This window comes from Talpa occidentalis, unplaced genomic scaffold (genome assembly GCF_014898055.3).
Source record: "Talpa occidentalis isolate TD23 unplaced genomic scaffold, MPIMG_talOcc4v2.1 talOcc4.2, whole genome shotgun sequence".
Taxonomy (NCBI): Eukaryota; Metazoa; Chordata; class Mammalia; order Eulipotyphla; family Talpidae; genus Talpa; species Talpa occidentalis.
In genome coordinates, this window is record NW_023602073.1 from 47,619,831 (window position 1) to 47,645,254 (window position 25,424).

General features: G+C 46.0%; 1 pseudogene; it reads left to right on the forward strand.

Annotated features, from left to right (window-relative positions):
- Positions 1–20,148: 20,148 nt before the first annotated feature.
- LOC119253229 (profilin-1-like) lies at positions 20,149–20,573 on the forward strand (annotated as a pseudogene).
- Positions 20,574–25,424: the final 4,851 nt, after the last annotated feature.

Here is a 25,424-nt window from a genome sequence, read left to right on the forward strand (position 1 = left end):
GGAAGGCCTGGCTGAGCAGGCGAAAGAGCAGCTCTGGTCGCCTGTGCTCAGCCCTGTGGCCACACGGGGGCGCTGCTGCACTGCTCTGGGATTATAATTGAGCAGTTGGGAGGGTCTGGGCTGTGCTTGGTGGGAGGAGGCTGACCTGGAGGATGGGCCCCCCATGTGAGGATTCTAGGGAGTCTTGGACTGGTTGTGTCAGAGTGAGGGGACTGAAGGAGAAGAGGGCTCAGAAGCCCTTGTGCCATCTCTGAGGGTTCCATGTTCTCCCCAGCCCCACCTCTCTCTAGTTCTTTAATGGCAACGTCCCAGAAAATTAAAAACATTTCTTCTACTTCCTATTTCTCAGTTTTTTAAACTCAGGGTTTGTTTTTTTTTAAATATTTATTTATGCATACAGGAATTGGGGTGTAGGCCAGAGACACAGGGTTAGGGAGGATGAGAAGATTCACCAGAGACAGAGTGGGGAGCAGAACAGGCAGATCTACTGAAATACACTGCTGAGGGGAGCAGCGGGTGAGACAGGAGAGGTGTGCTGTGCCATGTGGGTACCTCCCTGGCTGGGGATTGAACTCAGGCCACAGTGGCTGCTGATAGCTTCATAGTGCTGAGACTTTAACCCCTGCACCACCAGGGAGGCCCTGAAACTCAATTTTTTTTTTTTTTTAAGATTTATTTATTTATACAAGCACTGGGTACAGTCAGAAGCACAGGAGGGTGAGAGAATTCACCAGAGCCAAAGCTGGGAACAGAACAGGCAGACTGACGAAATACACTGCTGAGGGGAGCAGCTGGTGCGACAGGAGAGGTCTGTCGCTCCATGTGGAACCCTTGCCGGAGGCTGGGGATCAAAAATGTGCTGCAGAGGCTGCGGGCAGCTTTGCAGCCCAGCGCTTAACCCCTGCGCCACCAGGGGAGGCCCTGAAACTCAATTTTTGAATAAAATCATCTGGAGGTGGAAAGACCATCTCACTGTTTACACAACACTCCAAGGTGTGGATCTGCACACGGACACTGGGACTAAGAGCACAGGTCCCCCAGGCCCACCCTAAGCTTTCAGTTCCCTCAGCAGAGAGGAAGAGGGGCCCAGTGTCAAGGCTCACTGATTAGGGTGCCCTGATGTCACCTCCAACTGCAGGGCCAGGCCGACCTGAGCGCAGGTGTGAGTGTCTCTCTGCCCCCTGGCCTGGAGTGGACTCATGCCGGTCTCTGGGACCCCATCCTCTGTCAGGCACTCTGCCCAGGATCGGAGCCAAGAAAGGGCCCACACCCTAGACCTGACACCTGGCCACCCCAAACCTCCTCATCTCCATCGACTGAGCCCATGGGAGGCTCCAACCCCTCTCCTCCCGTCTTCATCTCTCAGACTCACCCCCACCACCTGCCTGACTAATCTCTCCATGTCCTTTTCCGTTTGTGTCTGTCACCAAGTAGCCTTCACTCTTATCTCCACCAGAGATTAGTGTGTCTGCACACCCCTGTTCTGTCTCCTCTCACACATCTCCTGAACCCCTGAAATCCCCCCCACCCCCCTCACCCCCCACCCCCCTCGCCCACTGTGGTCCCTGGAGTTCTCAGCCAAGAATCGGTAAAATCACCAAAGCCCTCCCTCAGGATGTGCCTTTACTTTGCAGCTCTGATAGAAGCCTGGTTTCCTGAGGACACGGCTCCCTGCAGGGCCTGTGCCCCTGGGTGCTTCCTCCCCCACCACCTTGTACCTGGGGGCTGGCAGGTGGGTGGGGCCTTTGCTTATCACCATCTTCAGGCCTTTCTCCCTCACACCCTCTAAGGTGTCCTCAGATCATGCCCAGCCACCCCCGCTGCTGCTGTTCTCTGGACCCCCAGCCATTCCCCTCTTCCCCCACATTTCCAGCTTGTGGTGCACCTCACTGTCTCCGCAGTGGCATTTAAAAGCACAGGAAAGATATTTTTTTAAATAAATATGCTAACTGAATAGCCAGTTCTTGAAAAACTTTGTTCCTAGAATTGGCATTTCAGCATTCTGAGGTGACTTCCTGGCCTGTGTGGTTATATTTGTCCTTTGAACTCACAGTGCTTTCTTTTTCTTGTCAGTGTCTACAGCTATTCAGATGGGCCAGCATGTGACCTCCTGTCTTTGGTGAGCTCTCAGTATACCCTCCAACTGAACTGGGCTGTCCCAAATCCCTGGAAATAAGAATTGCTTATCTTATACCCAGAAGTTTAGAAAGCACCCAAAAGTGCAGTTGCTTTGTGCCCGGGCAGACTGCAGGAGTTCCCCTGTGACGCTCAAGTTCTTACGAGGCCGTCAAAAGTGAAAGAACACATCAGCCGGCCTATTCTGGGACTTCTGCTGTGCTGGGTGTGTCTGGACAGGACACCTGTGCTCCCCTTATGAGGAGCAGAAAATCACTGTGAAAGACCTGACAGCACAAACACAATATCAGAAAGCTAAAAGAAAAAAAAAAAAAAGAAAAAAAAAAAAAAAAACGTTTTTGAGTTAAAAAATCAGTAAAATCAAAAGGGTAAAACAATTGGCATTTTAGTCAATATAGTTCACAATCTTAACAAACTAACATTGAAATATCTATTTTTTAAAATAGATTTTATTTATTTATTTTTATGTAGAAGAATGTGGTGTAGGCCAGAGATGCAGGGGGCATGAGAGGATCTTACTAGAGACAGAGTGGGGAACAGAACAGGTGGGTTTACTGAAATATACTGCTGAGGGGAGCAGTGGGCGAGACAGGAGAGGTCTGCTGTGCCTTGTGGGTTAGCTCCCTGGCAGGGGATCCAACTCAGGCCTTAGGGGTGATAGTGCTAAGACTTAATCACCAGGCTACCAGGGAGGCCCTGAAACATCTATTTTTTTTTTTAAAGATTTATTTATTTATACAAGAACTGGGGTACAGTCAGAGGTGCAGGAGGGTGAGAGGATTCACCAGAGGCAGAGCAGGGAGCAGAACAGGCAGACGGACCAAAAACACTGCTGGAGGGGAGCAGCAGGCAAGACAGGAGAGGTCTGCCATGCCATGTGGGTATCTCCCTGGCTGGCTGGGAATTGAATCCATGCTGCAGAGGCTGCAAACAGCCTCACAGCGCTGAGCTCAACCTGCTGTGCCTCTGGGGAGGCCCTGAAACATTTATTTTTAATTACATTTTATTCACTTACTATTCCTTTACAAAATTAGATACAATTTCAGGAGCACAGTTTCACACCCCGATATGTATATATTTTTTCTTCACTCACCTCTTCCCCCACCAAGGTCCTAGTGCTTAACACTATCAATTCACCCCCCTCTACCTCTGCCCCCACCCCTTTCCAATCTCTGGTAACCATCATATTCCACAGAGTTTAAGAGTTCCTTTTATTGTGTTTTGTCAGTTTGTTTGCTTTGGTTATTTATATTCTGCATATGAACAAAACCATCTGGTAATTGCCTTCCACTCGTTGACTTAAATTTGAAACTTAAGGTCATTTCCTCATGGCACAGGGCTTAAGTCTCAGCACTACGAAGATATCCGCAGTCTCTGCAGCATGAGTTTGATCTCTGGCCAGGGAGCTAACCCATATGGTGCAGCAGACCTCTCTTGTGTCACCCGCTGCTCCCCTCAGCAGTGTATTTCAGTGGATCTACCTCTTCTGCTCCCCACTCTGTCGCTGGTGAATCCTCTCATAGCCCACTACTGCTTCTCTGGCCTGCACTCCAGCTCTCGTATGCGTGAATAAATAAATCTTTTTAAAAATGTGAAACTTGGGCCTGGTGGCGCAGTGGTTGAGCGCTGGGCTGCGAAGCTGCCCGCAGCCTCTGCAGTGCCGGTTCAATCCCCGGCCGGCCACCGGCGAGGGACCCACATGGTGTGCAGACCTCACCTGTCGCGTCTGCTGCTCCCCTCAGCAGTGTACCTCGTCAGTCTGCCTGTTCTGCTCCCCGCTCTGGCTCTGATGAATTCTCTCACCCTCCTGCGCTTCTGACTGTACCCAGTGGTTGTATAAATAAATAAAAATCTTAAAAAAAAAAAAGTGAAACTTAAATAAGAAAAGCAACATTATTTTTAAAAATTTTTTTATTTTTATATTCCCCATACAAATGCACCCCCCCTTATTTTGACCCATATCCCTCCTTTCCCCGCCACCCCGAAAAGCAATATTATTTTAAGACATTATGGTTATGACATCCATGTCTTGAAACTATTTGATCTACCTAATATATGTTTCAACTTTGTGGCAACTGTTTGTAGGGAATGTTAGAGAAGGCAACTGTAAGAAAAACTTACAAGTATTATTGTATTTCCTTGCTCTGTCTCAAACTTTAATTCATTACTTTCTAAAAGTGAAATTTAAAATGTGAAAGACAAATAATTCCATAAAAGAAATATTGATTTAAAAGTCCTGAAACAGGGCCTCCCTGGAGGACTAGGGGTTAAGTCTCAGTGCTAGCACTGCTATGGCCTGAGTTCAATCCCCGGCCAGGGAGCTGACCCACATGGCGCAGCAAACCTCTCCTTGCTCACTCATTGCTCCCCTCAGCAGTGCATTTCAGTAGACCCACCTGTTCTACTCCTCATCTGTCTCTGGTGAATCCTCTCACCCCCACACCTCTGGCCTACCCCCCAGTTCTTGCATGCCTAAGTAAATAAAGTAAATCTTAAAAGAAGTTAAACATGTCATTTGGTTTTAAGAAGATATAAGAAGATATAAGAAGAATATAAGAAGAATATAAGAAGATATAAGAAGAATTTCCAAGGCTAATAGATGGGACACACTTTCTTGACACAATATTTTCTTAAACTTCAATTTCTAACTGTACCTCAATCAAACACAAAGGACCAACTAGACCACAGTAGGCTGATTCAGCAATAGTCCATGATACCACCCAGTTATTACCTTACTCCCTAGAGGGTAAATGGTTTGATAAATGGTTTCTCAGGCTTTTCTGCCTTCCCACCATTACCATTGCCCTGCCTGATGGGGCACCTGCAGTTATTATATTGTCGCAAACTGTCTTGTTTACTTCAAGACAGTGGGCCATGGGAGGAGTATCTGTGGGCCATGGGAGGAGTATTGCCATAGTCACCCAGAGAAGAAGCAGCAGGATAAGAGGCAGGAGAGAGAAGGGGAGAAAAGGAAGCCAGAGAAGCCCAGAGTGAAGACTTGCCAGGACTTGGAGGCCTGGCAGCCTCCTGGCCCCTCCAGCACCCCTGCCTGCCGTTTATCTGGTTGCTGCTCTATATGTAACAATAAAAGCCTGAGAAAACCACCGGGGGCTCCAGGACTATTTCTTTACCTGTCTGCTGGATCAGAAAACCTGCTCAGTGCCCATCCTGCCCCCACACTCCCATTAATTCGATTAAACACCAATGTGGGACACTGCTGTGAGAGGATTTTTGCAATATAAACAGATCCCCCCCCCCAAGATTCAGATACTTATTAATCAGTGTAACCCTTCTAGCAGCAGGACAGGGACAGAGCTGGTATCTTTATGATTCGAGCATGGCAGACCTGGTAAGGAGAGTCCCGGAGCCCCCGGTGGCTTTTGCAGGCTTTTATTGAGCTGTTACATACACAGCAGCAACCAGGTACACAGCAGGCAGGGGTTCTGGGGGTCCAGGAGGCCAGTAGGCCTCCCAGCCCCTGGGAATCTTCACTCTGTTCTGGGCTCTCTGACCTTCTCTCCCTTGCTTCTGCTTCTCTGGGGAATACATCAATACTACAGCCATGGCCCACAGGAGTAAATAATACAACTTACAACAATGTAACAAATGCAGAACCACCATCAGGCAGGGCCATCCTAATGGTGGGAGGGCAGAAGAGCCTGAAAATCACTTACCCTACACCCGCAACACCAAACAACAACTTCATTTTGTTCACTTAAGAGCGAAGTATCTCCTGGTTAAGTGGAAAATTGTGCGATGGCTTCTGGACAACTTTCCTCCTAAGTAGCTTTACAGTGAAATGTTCTTTTAGAAGTCTGGGCCTTCTTTCTTCAGGTTGCTGTCATCTACACTCCTGGGTAGAACTTGTATAGATCACTGGAACCCCATTTGTTTCTCGGTCTAGGTGTTGTTTTTTTTTTTTTCTGTCCCACCTTGGGTCTGGATTTGTTAGGGGGAAAGGATGACCTGAGCAAACTCCTCACAGGTTTTGTGGATGCCACTCCCATTCCATCAGGACACTGGGATCCCCAAAGGCAGGTTCTGATTATCTAAGGGCGGGGTTAAGCACCCATGTTCTCTCTGGGGATATAACCAGCCATGTGAGGGGTTCTGTAGAGGCAGCAGAGGCACAGAGCAGGTTTTCTATGATCCAGCAGATGGGTAAAGGAGAATCTTGGAGCCCTCGGTGGCTTTCTCAGGCTTTTATTGGGCTTTACATGCATTGCAGCAACCAAGTACACAGCAGTCAGGGGTGCCAGGGGGCCAGGAGGCCAAGAGGCCTCCAAACCCGAGGCCAAGTCTTCACTTTCGGTATCTCTCCTGCTTCTGCTTCTCTTTTCTGCTTCTTTCCTGCCTCTCCTGGTGACTATATCAATACCCCTCCCATGGCCCACAGAAGTAAACAACACAACAATGTAACAACTGCAGGTGCCCCATCAGGCAGGGCAATCCTAATGGTGGGAGGACAGAAAAGCCTGAAAACTATTTACCCTACAGGGTCTTTCTCTTGGCTGCTGCTGTGGGCTGGGGTGGCACTTGGTCAGGTGAGTTATTTGGGATTCCAGGTCAGTGGAAGGGGTAGGACACATTTAAGAATTTATCTCCCTCTTTTCTCCCTGAGTTGTTCATTTCCTCATTTCCCCATTTCCCCTTCCCTTGTAAATAAACCTTTAGTTAGTCTTTTGTGTGTGTCTGCAGTTTAAGTCCCCTTCAAGCGCCCAGGTGAAGACCCACAGTCAGCCAACCGTTTTATATGGGGGTTGCCCTGCAACAGATTGATCAAAGGCAGAGGCATGACACACAGCACTGTTCTAGCTGAAAGGTTCAGAGGTGATGGAAATACAAAGAGAGACAATGTAGGGTAAGGAAAAATGTCAGGCTTTTCTGCCCTTCCGCCATCAGGATAGATGAGGGATCCTTGTCCTGAATGCATGCCTGATGGCGGGCACCTGGAATAGGGTGTGGGCATAGGTAGATGGGATTCACCTGGGCTGAGACTGTGCTTTTTGAGGGCGGCGTCACGGGGACGCCAGCAGCAGTAGAAGCCGAAAGAGAAGCCGAGAGAGAAGCAGAGAAGAAGCAGCAGAAGCAGAGAACGCCAGAGAGCCCAGATAGAGTGAGGATTTGCTGGGGCTGGGAGGACTGCCAGCCTCCCGGCCCCCCAGCACTCCTGCCTGCCATATGCCTGGTGAACCCCAATAAAAGACCTGCAGAAACCCACTGAGGACTCTGACTCCTCCTTTACCCGGTCTGCATGGGATCAGAGAACCTGCACTGTGCCGGTTCCTGCCTCTACAGACAACTACCACTAAACCGAAAGCAGGTTTATTGGCTGTGCTCCCGGGTGAGGTTTACTGGTCTTTGGGCAAGGCCAGAAAAGTCGCGCCCGTTACAGGAAGAGGGTCCCCCTTTATAGGGGCCAAGAAGGCAAACAAGGGGGTTGGGTAAGCAGGCCAATATGCAGAACAAGTTGTTTTTCTGCACAGTCTGTTTTTGGCGGTTTTTTGGCTGATCGGTATCAGGTCCAGTTTTGCCAGGTGGAGACATCTGGCTCCAGGAACTGGCACACAGTCTGTTTCCTCCCCAGCGGTTTCAAGGGTCTCCTTGCCACCAGAACCCCTCAGGGTCCCCCCAGGCCGACCTTACACTAGTACCTCTGAGACGGGTCAAGCGAGGATGCTTCCTGGCCTGACTGAGGGTCTGGTAGAGCGTGGTTTCGGGAGAGGCCGTGGGCAGGAAGATGAGAACAAACCTGCAAGGCCCTGGATGAAGTCATTACCAAAGATTTTTTGGTTGTTGCAGAATTTTATACATGTTAATATGGGATTAACCTGGGATGCGCTGCCTTAGTCAGGTTGTAACTGGGTGGCTGAAGCCAAAAGATGTTACAGGTGGTGCCCCTTGGAGGGGGTTGCTGATGAGGATAGATAGCCCCAGGGAAAATGCTAAAAATATTATATTATGGGGTGGGTTGACCGATAAGACATATAAAGGACTGCAGAAGGGGGCATGGAATCATTCAGTCTTCAGGATTTCAGCCGGTTTTGGATCTTCAGCGTTTGAGGTCAGCGGATTTTGGCCCCTACCTTGCCGATCTTCCAGAAGGCTATTGTGGGCCTCTGAAGGTGGAAACCTCCAGCAGCCAACCTCGGAGAGAAAAAGTTTAGAGGCTTTGCACTTAGCCAAGCCACTGAAACTGCTCCCTGTTTCGCTGCTGTTACAGCCTGGCAGAGAACGCAAAGACCCGGAGCTGTGTGAGAGTGACTGTTTGTGGGGTCATTTGGTCATGGAAGCTGCTGTCTTGAGTGTCGTTTGTCTGGTGCTGTGCTGGGGCATCTCGGCAGTTCAAGGAGTCTCCTGTGTGTCTTCTGCTGTCTGTGTGAGTTGGAACCTGGCCTATAGTCAGGCTGCCACATGTCGCATGCTCGGCAAAGGCAGGAAGATGCCATCTTAGACACGTGGCCTGTTGTTCAGGAGAGGAACTCCTTGTCCTCAGTGGCGGGAAGATGCTGTTTTTGCTACTTTTGCTTAGGACTGATAAACACTGGACACTGCTTTGGGTGAGGTAAAAGCCATTTTTGGCCTCAGTAACTCTTTGTTTTTCCCTGGTTTGTTAAATAAATCCCATTATTGTTGTTCTTTGAGCTTGAGTTGTCTTGCAATTGTGCGCACTGGTGATGAACTCAGACAGTGACCAGTAAACTATCTGGGCAGTGACCTTGGCCAGCTTTAGTGCCCCTTGCTGCCCTGTATCAAGGTGAGCCCTTGAAAGGACTGGGTTTTTCCTGAGCAATGTGGTTCAAAGTGTGAGAGGGACTTAATGTGGGATTTTCTCCATTGTGGACTTTGAGAATTAAGGGTCAACCCAGCAAAGAATGCCGTGGCCACCAAAGAGTTGGGAGCAGTCCTCCCCGGGCTCCACACTAAACAGCTGGTAGGGAATCAGGGACCTCAGTCCTGCAACCACAAGAACTGAATTCACCGGACAATCTCTGCATAAGCCTGGAGGAGGACCTGAGCTCAAGATGAGAACACAACTGTGTGAAAACCTGCACAGAGACCCCACCCACACTAGACCTGGATTTCTGACGAAGGAACTGCAAGTTCCTTTGAGCCACAAAATTGTGGCAACTTGTTATGCAGTGATGGACGCATACACAGACGCCACTGAGCAACAGATAAGCAGGTAGTATTTTTCCCACTGGAATGAATTTATGATTTATATACTGGTTGCATGAGATAAAAATCTTTCCTAACCTTTTTTGGTGTTGTTCACTTAATGATTTTTATGTAATGCAATAAATTTTTTTTAATAGCTTTTTTTTTTAAAGATTTATTTATTATTTATACAAGCACTGGGTACAGTCAGAAGTACGGGAGGGTGAGAGAATTCACCAGAGCCAGAGCGGGGAGCAGAGCAGGCAGAAGGACCGAAGCACACTGCTGAGGGGAGCAGCGGGCGGCAGGAGAGGTCTGCGCGCCATGTGGGACCCTCCTCTGGTGGCCGGGGAGCAGCCAGGGATCGAACTGGCACTGCCGAGGCTGCGGGCAGCTTTGCAACCCAGCGCTCAACCGCTGTGCCACCGGGGAGGCCCGCAATAAATTTAAAAAAAAAAAAAGATTTATTTATTTGTGCATACAAGAACTGGGGTACAGGCCAGAGGTGTGGAGCTGGTGGTGAGAGGATTCACCAGAGACATAGTGGGGAACAGAACAGGCATATTGACTGAAATACACTGCTGAGGCGAGTCAGGAGAGGTCTGCTGCACCATGTGGGTAGCTCCATGTCTGGCCAAGGATCAAACTCATGCTGCAGAGGCTGCGGACTGCTACATAGGTTGCGTCTTACCCCTTGCACCACTAGGGAGGCCCGCAATAAAGTTTTTAATAAATCATAGCTTATTCATTCAAACTATTTAATGCCTTCTATGCACTTTTTATGACTATTTATGACTTTTTATGCTGGGGATGCAACTTTGACCTCAGTAACCAACGATCCCTGAGCTTCACAATTCTAGAGCCTCACCAGGAGTGAAGTGCAGCCACTGGAGCATTTTAAGGGAGACAATGGCATGTCCTGACTCACATTAGGAGGGTTGCTGACCCCAGTGAGAGAACAGTCTTTGGGTGACAGGGAGGAGGTATAGCTGGTGCCAAAATTCAGCTGTGAGGGGGTGGTAGAGACTAAGGGGAGGAGAAAGCCTGGGCTGTGAGAGAGAAAGTGAAGGGCTGGAAAAGCAGGGGTGAGGAAAAGTATAATGCGCACAATGAATTCTAGAGAATTCTCAGATTTAATATATTGTTTTATAGATCTTTGAGAAATAGCATAGCAGAGTACTTTTTGCATTTGGTATTTAAAATGCAAATACCAAAATGTGGGGGGCCTCCCTGGTGGTGCAAGGGGTTAAGACACAAACTATGAAGCTGTCCATGGCCACTGTAGCACAAGCTCGATCCCTAGCCAGGGAGCTACCCTCATGGTGCAGCAGACCTCGCCTGATTCGCCTGCTGCTCCCCTCAGCAGTGTATTTCAGTCCTTCTGCCTCTTCTGTTCCCCATTCTGTCTCTGGTGAATCCTCTCACCGCCTGCACCTCTGGCCTATACCTTAGTTCTAGTATGCACAAATAAATAAATCTTAAAGAAAAAAGTCTGTGGGACTGCTTAAAAACTAATTGCCTCTTTAGATTAATCTGTTTAAAATAATAGTGATAATGATCAAAAAGTAATGTCTCAATAAAATATGTACACTGCTTAGATGTGAATAAAAATGTTTTTTAAAATTTTATTATTTATTTTTTACATCATTGTTAATTTTTAAAAACTATTTGCTTCCCTCACACCTCAGGTGTAGTCACCATAGAATTTCCTTCACCAGTGCACCCGTGCACCATCACCTCAGTCCCCTGTGCACTTCCCTCCCCTCCCCTGCAGGATGTCTCTGATTTATAATTATGTGTTTTTGTTTTGTTGTGTAAAATAATGTTTTTTTAAAAGATTTATTATTTATGCATACAAGAGCTAGGGTATAGGCCAGAGATGTGGGGGTGGAGGGGTGATAGAATTCACCAGAGACAGAAAGGGGAGCAGAACAGGCAGATCTACTGAAATACACTGTATTTCAGTGTGTTTCCCTGTATATTTTCAGTGTATGTCCCAGTGTATTTGCATACAGTGAAATAAACAGTATTCAGTGTATTCCCCGCTGCTGAGGGGAGCAGCAGGCAACACAGGAGAGGTCTGCTGTGCCATGTGGGTAGCTCCCTGGCCAGGGATCGAACTCGTGCGGCAGTGGCTGTGGAATGCTTTGTAGTGCTGAGGCTTAACCCCTTGCGCCACCAGAGGCCCCATTTAACCTTCTTTATAAAGGGGTTCACTTTACAATGTGTCCTTCAAAACCCAGCATCCAGAGTCCAATAACCCGTCCATCAGCAGGTGCATCACGAGGCCTGAGCCTGAACTCTGTGAGGGTCAGTGTGTGCTCTGGGCCCAGCCCTGCTCACCTGCTTGCACCGTCTTAGCACCACGGGCTGTGGGCAGCTTCCCGTAAGGTCAGGGGGGCTGCCGTGCCTCTTGGATGTGCCAGGGTGGAACCAGTGAGCTGTCCCATCATGGCTCAGCTTCATTATTAGGTGACACATCTCAGTTCAGGCTGAGAGCAAATATGGTTTGAGCAAAGAGCAGACGAACACACCTTATGGCACCGTCTCTTCCTGTAGTTGCAAGGCCCTGGCCCGGCCCTCAAGTGCAAGTGCCATTTCCATTTCAGGTGGGAGGGTTTTTGCACTTTCCCCTCTATTAGATTTTGACTCACAGAGACCCCTCTGGTATGAGAACTCACATCTTTTTCTTTGGCATGATGTTGGTTTTGTCGGGTAAATGGGAGTGATCAGGTTTTTCCGCCCTCCCGCCATTAGCATCCATGATCCACACCTGTGTTCTTACACGTGTGCCCGAATGCGGCATCTGGAGCGTGGTGTGGGCGTGTGTGAGTGGGCGCACCTGAGCCAGAGATGGAGCATATAGGGGCAGCGGCAGAGGATGGGGCTGTGGAGGATCCCCTGCAGCGGATGCAGTAGAGACTGGCGAGGAGACCACAAGGGAACACCCGAGAGAGTAAAGATTGGGGATGCCTGCCAGCCCCCCAGCTCCCAGCACCCCTGCCAGCCTCATGGCCCCCAGACCACCCTGCCAGCCTCCCGACCCCCAGGTCCCTCTGCCAGCCTCCCAGCCCTCAGACACCCCTGCCAGCCTTCTGGCCCCCAGGCCTCCCTGCCTGCTCTGCACCTGGTTGCCTCACTACAAATGGTGTAGAAAGATCATTAAAAGCCTGCAAAAGCCACCGAGGGCTCCAGGACTTCTCCTTTCCCCATCTGCCAGGATCCTGCTCCTTGACTTGCTGATGCTATGATGGTGTAGTCGGCAGGATAATTGGATGCAGACAGGTATGCAGCCCTCTGAAGACCTTGGAGGGACTGAGGGGTGCAGACCGTGAGCCTGTGACAGCGCTGGAGGTGCCATGGCAGCACAGGAGGTGACCAAAGTCCAGGGGCTGTGGGAAGAGCTAAAGATGCTGCAGGAGCACAGGAGGTGGACGAGGTCCGGGAGCTGCGGGACAAGACCTCAAGTGGAGGAGGAGACGGCCCGCGAGGACCAGCCCACGACCCCTGAGGCAGCAGAATCATTGGGGAAGAAAGGTGACCACGATTCATCATCCAGAGCTCTCCCTGTGCTGAAGCAAGGAAAATACCGATGGGTTTGGACTAACAATACTGCCAGAAGGCTGGGGTACACTGGCAGGTGGATGTTTTGTTTATGGGCCTCTGGAGTGGATGGGGTTATGTGTACATCCCAGGAGATGAAAATCAAGGCATGACCAGTGGGCCTTGGTGGCCCAAAGCAGCCTTGTGTGAGGTTCTCTGCAGCCAGGTAGAGGAGATGTATTAAAAAGTCAACTCAGACAAGGCAAAAGTGGTGCTGTGATTGGGACGCCCTGAATGGTTGTGTTTTTTTTTTTTAATAAAGGTTTATTTATTTATCTAAGAACCGGGGTACAGGCCAGAATTGCGAGAGGGTGAGAGAATTCACCAGAGACAAAGCGGGGAACAGAATAGGCAGACTGACAAAATACACTACTGACGAGAGCAGTGGGTGCGACAGGAGAGGACTGCTTCTCCATGTGGGACCCTCGCTGGCTGGCTGGGATCCAACCCGTGCTGCAGAAGCTGCGGACAGCTTCGCAGTGCGGAGCTCAACTGCCTGCACTACTGTTAGGGGGAATGGATGTCCTGAGCTAATCCATACAGGCTTTGTGGACTTTACTCCCACTCCAGACTAAAGTCATCAGGACATTGGGAAAGACAAATCTTGTCACCACCAAAGGGAAGGTGGCTGGGACCTGAGGGTGGAGTTAAGCAGCCAGGGTTGGTATGAAAAACCAAACACGTGGGCCTTGGAGTGGGCTTGCTATCACTTGCCTCCTGGCTTCATGGCTCCTGGCTTGCGGCCAACTCTCAGTGTCATTTGGGATTTCAGATCGGTGGATCGGGTAGGACGCATTTAAAACTTTGTCTCTCATTTTTCTCCCTGAGTTGTACATTTTTTCATTTGCCCTTTTTTTTGGTAAATAAACCTTTTATTAACCTTTCGTGTGTGTCTGCAGTAGAGTATTAATAAGTCCTTTCAAGCGCGCGGGTGAGGACCCACAGTCAGGCACCCCGTTTTGTATCGGGGCTACCCTATAACACTACCAGGGGAGGCTCAGCCCTGAATGGTTGTTAAGCAGCCGAAAGGACGCTAATGAAGTCAGGGGAACCTCTTAAAATCACCTGTGGGTGATGCCCTGTTCGTTTTTGAATAAGGGAGAGGAGCTGAGAAACTGTCCTTGGGGGGTGGGCGGGGAATGTGGCTGTGGTGGAGCCCACGGTGAGAACTGTGGCCCTGAGAGAGGCCACGTGCAGAGCTTGTGTCCATGGATCCCCGACCCATGTGCATGTGCAAAGGGCTGGCCTGAGTCTGGCCTGGCAGGGTCTGCATGTCACACTGGTGTCTATGAAGGTGGAGTGTTGCAGTGATAGCAGTTAATATGCTGGGGATTGGGTGATTACCCCCAAAAGAGTATAGGTTGTGTCACCAGTCTCAGAATGAGCGCGTCTTGGGGGTGAGCTAACCAGCTCAAGAGCTCCTTCCAAATTGGACTGTATTTCTGGTGACTTAGACAATGCAGGAGCATCCTCGGTCTGTAGGTGCTGCCTCCAAACTACAGTGAGGCCAGAGGGACTGTCCTCTGTTGTCATGCTGGCTGTGCATGGTCAGTGGTTCCTGAGGGGGTCTGTGCTTCCCAGTCCCCAGTCTAGTTTCATGTCAGTTTGAGAACCCGAGTAGGGATCCTGGTGCCTGGATCCACATTAGTCTCCCATGATCAAATCATGGGCTGTGACCTTCTCCCCCAAATCCTCTGTCAGGTGGGACTGCTGATGGCAGGGTGGAGAGGTTCAGCAAGTGTGGGAATATAAACTGGTGCAGCCACTATGGAGGCTGTGTGGCGTTTCCTCCAAACACTAAAAATGGATCTGTCATATGATCCAGCAATTCCACTCTCAGGAATTTACCCTAATACCTGGGCCACACTAATTTGAAAGGAAACCTGCACTCCTCTGTTTATTGCAGCACTATTTACAATAGCCAAGATATGGAAACAATTGAAATGCCCCAAGCAGACAAATGGATCAAAAAGGTGTGGTATATATACACGTAATGGCATGCTACTCAGCAATCAAAAATGGCAAACTCATGTCATTTGCAGCAAAATGGATGACCCTGGAAGGGATTATGCTAGGCAAAATAAGTGAAAAGGACAAAGATAAATATAGGATGCTTCACTTACATGTGGCATGTAGAGAAACTGAACAAAACGTCAAGAACAAGACAAAAGTTGGAAGCTGACTATAGATCAGAGTCATACAGCAGGGGAGGGCAGAGAGGGGTTGCAAAACAGGGAGGAAGAGCACACAGCTATGGTGAGCATTCCCTGGTGCTGGGGTGGTGGGAGAGCTATGGGGAATACACATGAGGGGAGAAGCTGCCCCAAAATGAACAACAATATATGAAAATAAATTTAAAAAATTGATGTGTTAAAGTATAAAACAATAGTTTGAGCAAGTCTATGGCAGAAGATAATTACAACAATTGAACAAAAGTATAAAAATAAATTATTTGAAGTAACCAGAAAAATAAACCAAGGCTGCCGCGGACCAGCACAGCAGTGAGCGATGAGGCAGGGGGAGGTGCAGCACAAGGCAGCAGGAGTATGGGAAGAAATTTCATCTTGAAGAGCTCCTGTAATGAGTGGAAACTGCAATGCGCAGCCTTCTCACCCGAGGGTGCCCTCCTCCCCCGCAGACACTGCAGCCCAGTGTCTCAGGGGCAGAATGGAGCAGCCGGACGGTCCAGGGGAAATACAAACCTGAGAGAGCAGCAGAAAGGTTGCAACCAAATCTGAATACAAACTGTGCCCAGGTGCAGGGCACTCAAGAAAACTGCTAGAAAAGCCAAAAGAACATAGAGATACTTTTCCCTTGAAAGAGAGAGACTGATGTTGGTGAAATTGGTGAGTCTCCACCTTTCACTGATGACTTGTCCACTCCCCGCAAAGCTCAGGCTGTCAAAAGCAAAAATCTTTCTGGATTGAGATATTGAGGGTGGGACTTTGTGGCTGGACAGATATTTGGAAATTTGGAGTAAAAGCCAGGGGCAAGGCAACCACTGAAAGAGTGAGCAACAAAACTGGAGGAGAAACTGCCCAAACCTTGGTTGACCTTTCAATCTCACAGATGCAGGTTAAATCCTTCAAACCCACGATAAAGGTGCAGCATGTGGATGCTGGAGGAGACAGCACAGCAGCTGCGCACACTGCAGGCTTCCCTGGGGTCCAGGCATTGGTCCATGGGGGTTGGGTGGGGAGGGAATGCTACCCCCAGGCAAGTAACAGATTCCGGATGTGCTAAATCTTTTATCTTTCATGTATTTGGAATTAAACCTGATTTCTCCAAGGGGCTCGTTGGAGTCAAGCCGAGGCTTATCCTTAGAGATAGTACGTGGGGGGGCCTGTCTCACCTCTGAGCTCCTTTAGAGAAGGTCTTTTCCTCTTTGACTGGGGTCTTCACAGCCAGAGGCACATATGATCCATTTGTCCTCTAATCTGGCCTGTAGTTCGGGCTGACCCTCTGTAGAGTGGGACAGTCCCTCTTCCAACGACCTGTGTGATGGCACAGAGGGCATGGCCCTGGGCGGTCTCTTTGGACACTTGTGGCTGAAATGTTCCTATTGCTTCAGACCCTTTAAGCGGGTGAGGTCCTGAAGCCCTGGGCACGCCTGGGGTCTCGGGTGTCTAAGGTGGCAGCACTGCCAATGGCTGCTGACATATACTACGTCTTTCTTCCTCTTTCTTTTAGTCTGGCTGGTTTCCCTGTCACTGTTGACCTTGAAGGCCATACCCAAAAGTGTGAGAAAGGGGTTTGAGGCTCTTGGTCCAGGGCAAGACTGGCTAATGAAGGGGCTGCTAGAATGGCTTAATTTTTTACAGTCCCTGGGTCCAGATTAGTATATAATTTTTATGGCCTCAGGAAATCTAGCCTGAAATAACGCAGGATTTTTTTCAGGTGCCTGAGAAACCTTTCTCAGTGTGTTATAGTTGAAGGGCTTAACAATTGTTTTTTGTGAGCCCTGAAGGAGGCAGGTGATCACATGGGTGCTGCTGTAAGGCCAGTTCCAGGGTCCACCCACCAGAATATATGACATTTTAAGAACTCATAAATTTGAGAACACTCCTATTATTTTTATGCTGAAAAGGTGTAACCATTTTTTTATAGCAAAAATTTTTTCTTTTTTTAATTTAAATTTTATTTTTATATTCCCCATACAATTACAACCTCCTTATTTTGACCCCAAGCCCTCCTTTCCCCACCCCAACCCCCCAACCCCCATAAGTGTCTCTTGTTCATAGTTATTTGTTGATTTTGATATTTTCTTTCTTATAGTTATTCTTGTTCCTGGTCCCTTATTTCAGTTTTCTAGATTCCTGCTATGAGTGAGACCATCCGGTATTTTTCTTTTTCTTTCTGGCTTATTTCGCTGAGCATGATCCCTTCCAGCGCCATCCATGTTGCTGCAAATTACATGTGTTTATCTTTTTTGAATGCTGAATAATATTCCATGGTGTATATGTACCACATCTTGATCCAGTCATCTATTGCAAAAAATGTTTCTTGACTGGTTTTAATACACTCAAATTGACTCAATTTGTTTTTCACAAGAAAAACAACTTTATTAGATGTGTTGGGAGTCCTTTCAAGACTTCCAAAGCAAAATCTTTACTATTTTAGAATTTGATATGGAAGTTTGCATAGAATTAAGAAATGTACAGATTTTTATAAAATATTCATTACCCAGAGTGACAAAAATTTTTCAGAGCAGATCTATTTTTCTCACAAGGCTTAGCAATGCTAACAGGATCATTAAAAATTAGTAAAGACAGTCCAAGAATACTTTAGTTCTTGTTGCAAATCAAAAATTTCAGTTTGGTATCATATAAGCACACTAAAAACATTAAAGTTTAGTTTAAATGCTATTATAGTGAGTTAGAAGACCACATACATTTCTAAAAAATATTATTTATTATTTTTTTAAGTGATTTATTTTTTATTTTTTTTTTTATAGAGGCATGCTTTATTTATTTATTTATTTGTTTGTTTGTTTTGTTTATACATGCACTGGGTACAGTCAGAAGCGCGGGAGGGTGAGAGAATTCACCAGAGCCAGAGCGGGGAGCAGAGCAGGCAGAAGGACCGAAGTACACTGCTGAGGGGAGCAGCGGGCGGCAGGAGAGGTCTGCGCGCCATGTGGGACCCTCCTGTGGTGGCCGGGGAGCAGCCGGGGATCGAACCGGCGCTGCAGAGGCCGCGGGCAGCTTCGCAACCCAGCGCTCAACCGCTGCGCCACCGGGGAGGCCCTAAGTGATTTATTTTTATACAAGAACCGGGGTATAGACCACATGCATGGGAGGGTGAGAGGATTCACCAGTGACAGAGAGGGGAACAGAACAGGCAGACTGACTGAAATACACTGCTGAGGGGAGCAGTGGGCGAGACAGGAGAGGTCTGCTGCACCATGTGGGACCCTTGCCAGTCGGCCGGGATCGAACCGGCGCTGCAGAGGCTGTGGACAGCTTCACAGCGCGACACTCAACCACCTGCGCCACCAGGGGAGGCCCAAGTGGATTTGTCTTTTGGAATATAATTTCATTCAGAGAAGTTTTGGTATTAACATCAAGAAGCAAATTTATATTTGTTGAATAGAGCAGGTTAATTACTCTTTTTTTTTTTTTTTGCTGAATACCATGAGCTTTTTCTTTTTTAAATAATCACATTTAAACACAGAAACTAGTACTAATTCCTAACATCATAACTTTAAGGCAAATATGTTTTAAATTAATATATTAAATTTTGAATTGGTTTTTATTTGTGAAGACATAGAGAACTTTTATTAATTGAACTATAAGTAGTTTTTACTGACTTGAGGACATTACTTAGGTCTAGGCTACGGGACGACCTCCAAGATGATGAATAAGGTCAGGAGTAGCAGAGCCCTGGGCCTGTGGTTAAGAAGAACAGAGTGGAAATAGAAAGTGGTGCAAGAGGGGACAACTTCCCCGCCTCAGAAGCGACTGCAGAGTATCTATACCATACAGCCTACCCTGAGACTTTTCTGCCTGCAGTCACCAGTGTTTGTTTTTCTTAAATTTTATTCATGCATGCAAGAACTGGGGTGTATGCCAGAGGTGTGAGGGGAGAGAGGATTCACCCATGGCAGAGTAAGGAGCAGAACAGGTGGATCTACTGAAATACACTGCTGAGGGGAGCAGTGGGCAAGAGAGGAGAGGTCTCCTGTACCATGTGGGTCAGCACCCTGGCCAGGGATTGAACTTGTGCTGCGGTGGTTGTTGGTAGCTTGATAGTGCTGAGATTTTAACCCCTTTGCCACCAGGGAGGCCCCCACCCTAGTGGGTTTTTTAAAAAAAAATTTTTATATATATATTTTTTACATCATTATTCATTTTTGTACAATGTTTGCTTTCTTTTCTCAGGTGTGGTCCCCATAGAATTTCCACCACCAATTCACCTGTGCACCATCACCATAGTCCCTTGTGTTCTTCCCACCCTTGTTTTGATCCGTTGCCCTCCTCTACCCTGCAGAATGTTTCTGATTTATAGTTGCCTGTTTTTTGTTTCTTTTGTTTTTTTATTGTTATTATTTTTTTCCCTGATCCCTTATTTGGTTACTCTATATTCTTCCTATAAGTGAAACCATGCGATATTTTTCTTTTTTCTTCTGACTTATTTCACTGAACATAATCCCTTCTAGTTCCATCCATGTTGCTGTGAATGGCATGAGTTTATCTTTTTTGAATGCTGAGTAATATTCCACGGTGTATATGTACCACATCTTCTTGATCCAGTCATCTATTTTTGGGCATTTGGGTTGTTTCCAAATTTTACCTATTATAAATAGTGCAGCAATAAACCCAGGGGTGAAGGTACACTTACCAAATGAAGGAGCACCAACATATATAAGACGATTACTATCAGCTCTGGAAACAGATATTAGAGAAAATGTATATATAGTAGGAGACTTCAACACCCCAATCTCACCAATGGACAGATCAATGAGACAAAAAATGAGCAAGGACACTAGAGCCCTAAATAAAGACCTAGACCTCATGGGTTTAACAGACATTTATAGGACACTGTACCCCCAAAAATATCCGAGTACACATTTTTCTCAAGTGTGCACAGATCATTCTCCAGAATCAATCACATATTGGTTCACAAGACATACATCAACAGGCACAGCTAGCAGAGCCGCAGTCCCGACAGCAGCACGTGCCCCAAGCTCTCCGCCTCCCCCGGCCACCAGCCCGAGGCAGCCCCAGCCCAGTCCGAGGCCCCAGCAGCAGCGCCATGGCGGGGTGGAATGCCTATATCGACAACCTCATGGCGGACGAGACCTGTCAGGACGCGGCCATTGTGGGCTACAAGGAGTCATCCTTGCCTGGGCCTCCGTGCCCGGGAAAACCTTGGGCAACATCACGCCAGCTGAGGTTGGTGTCTTGGTTGGCAAAGACCGGTCAAGTTTTTTCGTGAATGGGCTGACACTTGGGGGCCAGAAATGTTCTGTGATCCGGCACTCACTGCTGCAGGATGGGGAATTTACCATGGATCTTCGTACCAAGAGCACTGGTGGAGCCCCCACCTTCAACATCACTATCACCATTACTGCCAAGACGCTAGTCCTGCTGATGGGTAAAGAAGGTGTCCACGGTGGTATCATCAACAAGAAATCTTATGAAATGACCTCTCACCTGTAGCGTGCCCAGTACTGACCTCGTCTGTCCCTTCCCCTCTACCACTTCCCACTGCTTTGCACCCCTCCTTCCCATACACACACCCCCCCACCATTTTTATTTTTGGGCCATTGCCCCACACCCCTCATTGCTGCCAAAACCACAAAGGTTGGGGGCTAGGACTATTTGGTGAAGCCTCCCCCTATCCATTCCCTTCCTATGTGTGGCTGGAAAAAAAAAATTTTTTTTCTGAATAAAAAAAGATTCTAACAAGACATACATCAACAGATACATTAAGATCAAAATCGAGATGGAGTCCAGAGGGGGATCCAGCCACCTCTGGGGCAGACCGAGGGTGCAGGGAAGTACTCTCCTGACTTGCCATTTTAGAACGGGGATCTTTGTGTCTGGAACCCACCAAACTGTGCGGAATTGAGAGAGGGCTGTCCTTACAGTCAGTGGTGAGCTGAGAGCCTACACAAGCCAGGCTCCAAGACTGGCCACAATTTGGAGGCCAGAGGGCGATCCAGCCACCACCAGGCAGTCTGTGGGACCTCAAGACCCACCTCTGGAATTAAACAAATACAGAGGGAGGGCATTTGCAGGGACAACAACCATTAACATATCCATAGTACCACTGCCCTACTGGAATTCTGGCATCACAGTATTGAACTCGATTGGGCCCCAGTTTCTGACATTCAGAAAGAACACACCAAAAAGATGCCGGCCAGTACTAGGGACACAGTGTCCCAACGCATAGGACAAATTAGATAATAAGCTGCAGGGAGAAGAAAAATTACAAGGAAATAATAAATCCACAGGGAAAAGACACACCAGAAAAAGAAAATCAACCACCAGACTGCAACAACAGTGACTTAGAAGAACTTCTGGGTCTTTCTGATAGAGAATTTAAAATCGTCATAATTAAAAATTGAAAGAAGTCTAAAATGATAATGGGAAAAAATAATCATGATCAGAAGAATGAAATTGAGTCCCTAAAGAGGGAAGTGAAAATAATGCAGGAGATCAAAGGATTAATGGAGGAGCTAAAGAACTCTGGGAAAAGCAATAGAAACAGAATAGATGAAATGGAAGAACGAATAAGCACTCTCGAAGACACAGAAATAAAAAGCTCCAAAACAGAAAAGAAAAGGGAAGTACGAAGGAAAACGAATGAAGAAAGACTTCAGGAACTATCTGACTCCATGAGGAAAGGAAATATAAGAATTATAGGAATCCCAGAAGGAGAGGAGAGAGACATCGGAACAGAGAAAATATTCAAGGAGATAATTGAAGAGAACTTTCCAAACATGAAGAAGGAGCTGAAAATAGACATACAAGAAGCAAGAAGAACACCAAACTTCCATGATGAAAGGAAAAACACAGCAAGATACATAATACTAAAGCTCCCAAGAATTCAAGACAAGGAAAAAATAATGAAACTGACAAAAGGGAAGAAATAGATAACATACAAAGGAAAACCAATCAGGCTGACATCAGACTTCTCTGAAGAAACACTAGGAGAGAGTGGAAAGACACAGTCAACAAACTCCAAGACAAGAAATGACAACCAAGAATACTTTATCCCACAAATCTTTCCTTCATATATGAAGAAAGAATAAGGACTTTCCCAGACAAACAGAAACTCCGGAATTTCATTACAACTAAACCTCCCACTCCAAAAAATACTACAAGGAGTCCTAAAGTGAGAACCAGAGGGATAAATAAGAATGAAGCAAGACAAAAAATAAAACCACAGAAAAGACAAACAAAATGGCAGATACAAACACTAACATATCAAAATTAACCCTAAATGTAAGCAGACTAAACTCTTCAATAAAAAGACACAGAGTCGCAGGCTGGATTAAGAAACAAAACCCAACCTTTTGCTTTCTCTAGGAAATGCATCTAACTACAAAAGATAAAAATAGACTGAAAGTGAAAGTATGGAAAATAATCCTACAAGCAAATGGACCAAAAAAGAAAGCAGGAACAGCTTTATCTATATGAGATAAATCAGATTTCAAACTCAAAAAGGTAAAAAGATACCCAGATGGTCACTACATTATGATCAAGGGGGCAATACATCAAGAAGACATAACACTCATTAACATCTACTCACCAAATGAAGGAGCACCAAATATATCACACAACTATTGCCATTCTGAAAACAGACATCAGAGAAAACACATATGTAGTTGGAGACTTCAACACACCACTATCAACAATGGATAGATCTATGAGACAAAAAATAAGTAAGGACACTAAAGCTCTAAATAAGGGTCCAGACCTCATGGGCTTAACAGACATGTATAGAACACTAAACCCAAAAATATCTGTGTACACATTTTTCTCAAGTGCACATGGATCATTCTCTAGGATTGATCACATGTTGGGACATAAGACAAACATCAACAGATACACCAAGACTGAAATCATACCAACCATCTTCTCTGACCATGAAGGCATCAAAATAGAAATTAACCATGAAAAGAAGTCAAGGAACCCTCCTACCTCATGGAGATTGAAACCCACACTGCTGAAAGACCACTGGACTAATGAGGAGAGCAAAGAAGAAATTGAAAAATACTTTGAGTTGAATGACAAGGAGGACACCAATTTCCTAAATGTATGGGACACAGCAAACACAGTAATAAGAGGAAAATATATAGCAATACAGGCTCACATCAAGAAACAAGAAAGAACTCAATGAAACAATCTAATCTCACATCTCAAAGAACTAGAAAAAGAACAACAAAAAATCCCTAAAACCAGTAGAAGAAAGGAAATAATAAAAATCAAAGCAGAAATAAATGAAATAGAAACTAAAAAAAAAAAATCAAAAAGATTAATGAAACAAAAAGTTGGTTCTTTGAAAACATAACTAAAATAGACAAACCCCTAGCCAGGCTCACAAAAGAAAAATGGGAGAAAGCACAAATAAATAGGATCACAAATGAAAGAGGAGAAATCACAACAGACACAGCCGAAATCAAAAGAGTAATCAGAAACTACTATGAAGAGTTATATGCAAATAAATTCAACAGTCCAGATAAGATGGACAAATTTCTACAACTTTACAATCACCCAAAGCTAGATAAAGAAGAAATAGAACACTGAAACAGACAAATTACAAGCAGTGAAATTGAAATGGTAATCAAAACCCTTCCCAAAAACAAAAGCCCAGGACCAGATGGATTTACAAATGAATTCTACCAAACATTCAGAAATGAACTAGTGCCTATCCTTCACAAATTCTTTCAAAAAATTGAGAAGGAATGGATAATACCAAACATGTTCTATGAAGCCAGCAACATTACACTAATACCAAAACCGAACAAGGACACCACAAAGAAAACTACAGGCCAATCTCTCTAATGAACACTGATGCAAAAATCCTCAATAAAATTTTAGCTATCAGAATCCAACAATGTATCCATAAGATAATCCACCACGACCAAGTAGGATATATTCCAAGGACACAAGGATGGTTCAACATCCTAAAATCTATCAATGTATCCAACACATCAACAAAAAAGAAATATAAAAACTATATGATATTATCAATAGATGCTGAGAAAGCTTTCAACAAAGCACAACACCCATTTATGATAACGGCCCTTGAAATTCTCGGGATACAAGGAACATACCTCAACATCATAAAGGCCATATATGACAAAACCACTGCCAATATCATTCTTAATGGTGAAAAGTTAAAAGCATTTCCATTGAGATCTGAAACAAGACAAGGATGTTGACTCTCACCACTGCTCTTCAATATAATACTGGAAGTCCTAGTCAGGGCAATAAGACAAGAGAAAGACATACAAGGAATCCAAATAGGGAAGGAAGAAGTAAAACTATCACTATTTGCAGATGATATGATAATATACATAGAGAACCCCAAAAACTCCACAGAAAAACTAGTCAAACTAATCAACCAGTTTAGTTAAGTAGCAGGACACAAAATCAACACACAAAAATCAGTAGCCTTCCTATACACAAACAATACATCTGAAGAGTAAGAAATCAAGAAAACCACCCCTTTTATTATTGAGACAAAATAATAAAAAACTTGGGAATAAACCTAACAAATGAGGTAAAGGACCTTTAGAAAGAAAATTATAAAACAATGTTAAAAGAAATTATAAAACAATGTTAAAAGGACTGATCACAAAAATCTACAAAGAGCTGATGAGACTCAACAAAGACAAGTATATAATCCAGTCAAAAAATGGGCAGAAGAGCTAAAAAGAAGCTTCTCCAAAGAGGAAATGCAAATGGCCAGCAGGCATATGAAAAAATATTCTGCATCACTTTTAATCAGGGAAATGCAAATCAAAACAACAATGAGATACCACCCTACACCAGTGAGAATGGCACATATTAAAAATACTAGCAAAAAATGTTGTTGAGAAAAAGGAACATTGCTGGTGGGGGTGCAAACTGGTCCAACCACTATGGAAAGCTGTGTGGAGGTTCCTCAACCTGCTAAAAATGGAGTTTCCATAGGCTCCAGCAATTCCACTCCTAGGTATTTATCCAAAGGATACAAAAACATTAATTCAAAAGGACATCTGCACCCTTATGTTTATTGCTGCACTATTTACAATAGCTAAGCTATGGAAACAATCCAAATGAGCAAAAATAGGTGACTGGATCAAGAAGATGTTGCTGCACCTCCCCCTGCAGTGACCTTCAGGGCTAATGGCTGTTGCCATGGTCCCTGAGGTCCGGCGTGGGCCAGGAACCATGCGCACAGGGGGAGAACAGCAAACTCCCTAAGATACAGAGAAGCCGGATGCCTGGCAAGAGTTAAAAGAAATGCTGACCACACGGAACCTTATCTCGCTTTCTCAAGACCCACAAACTTTATTCTACTATAACTGT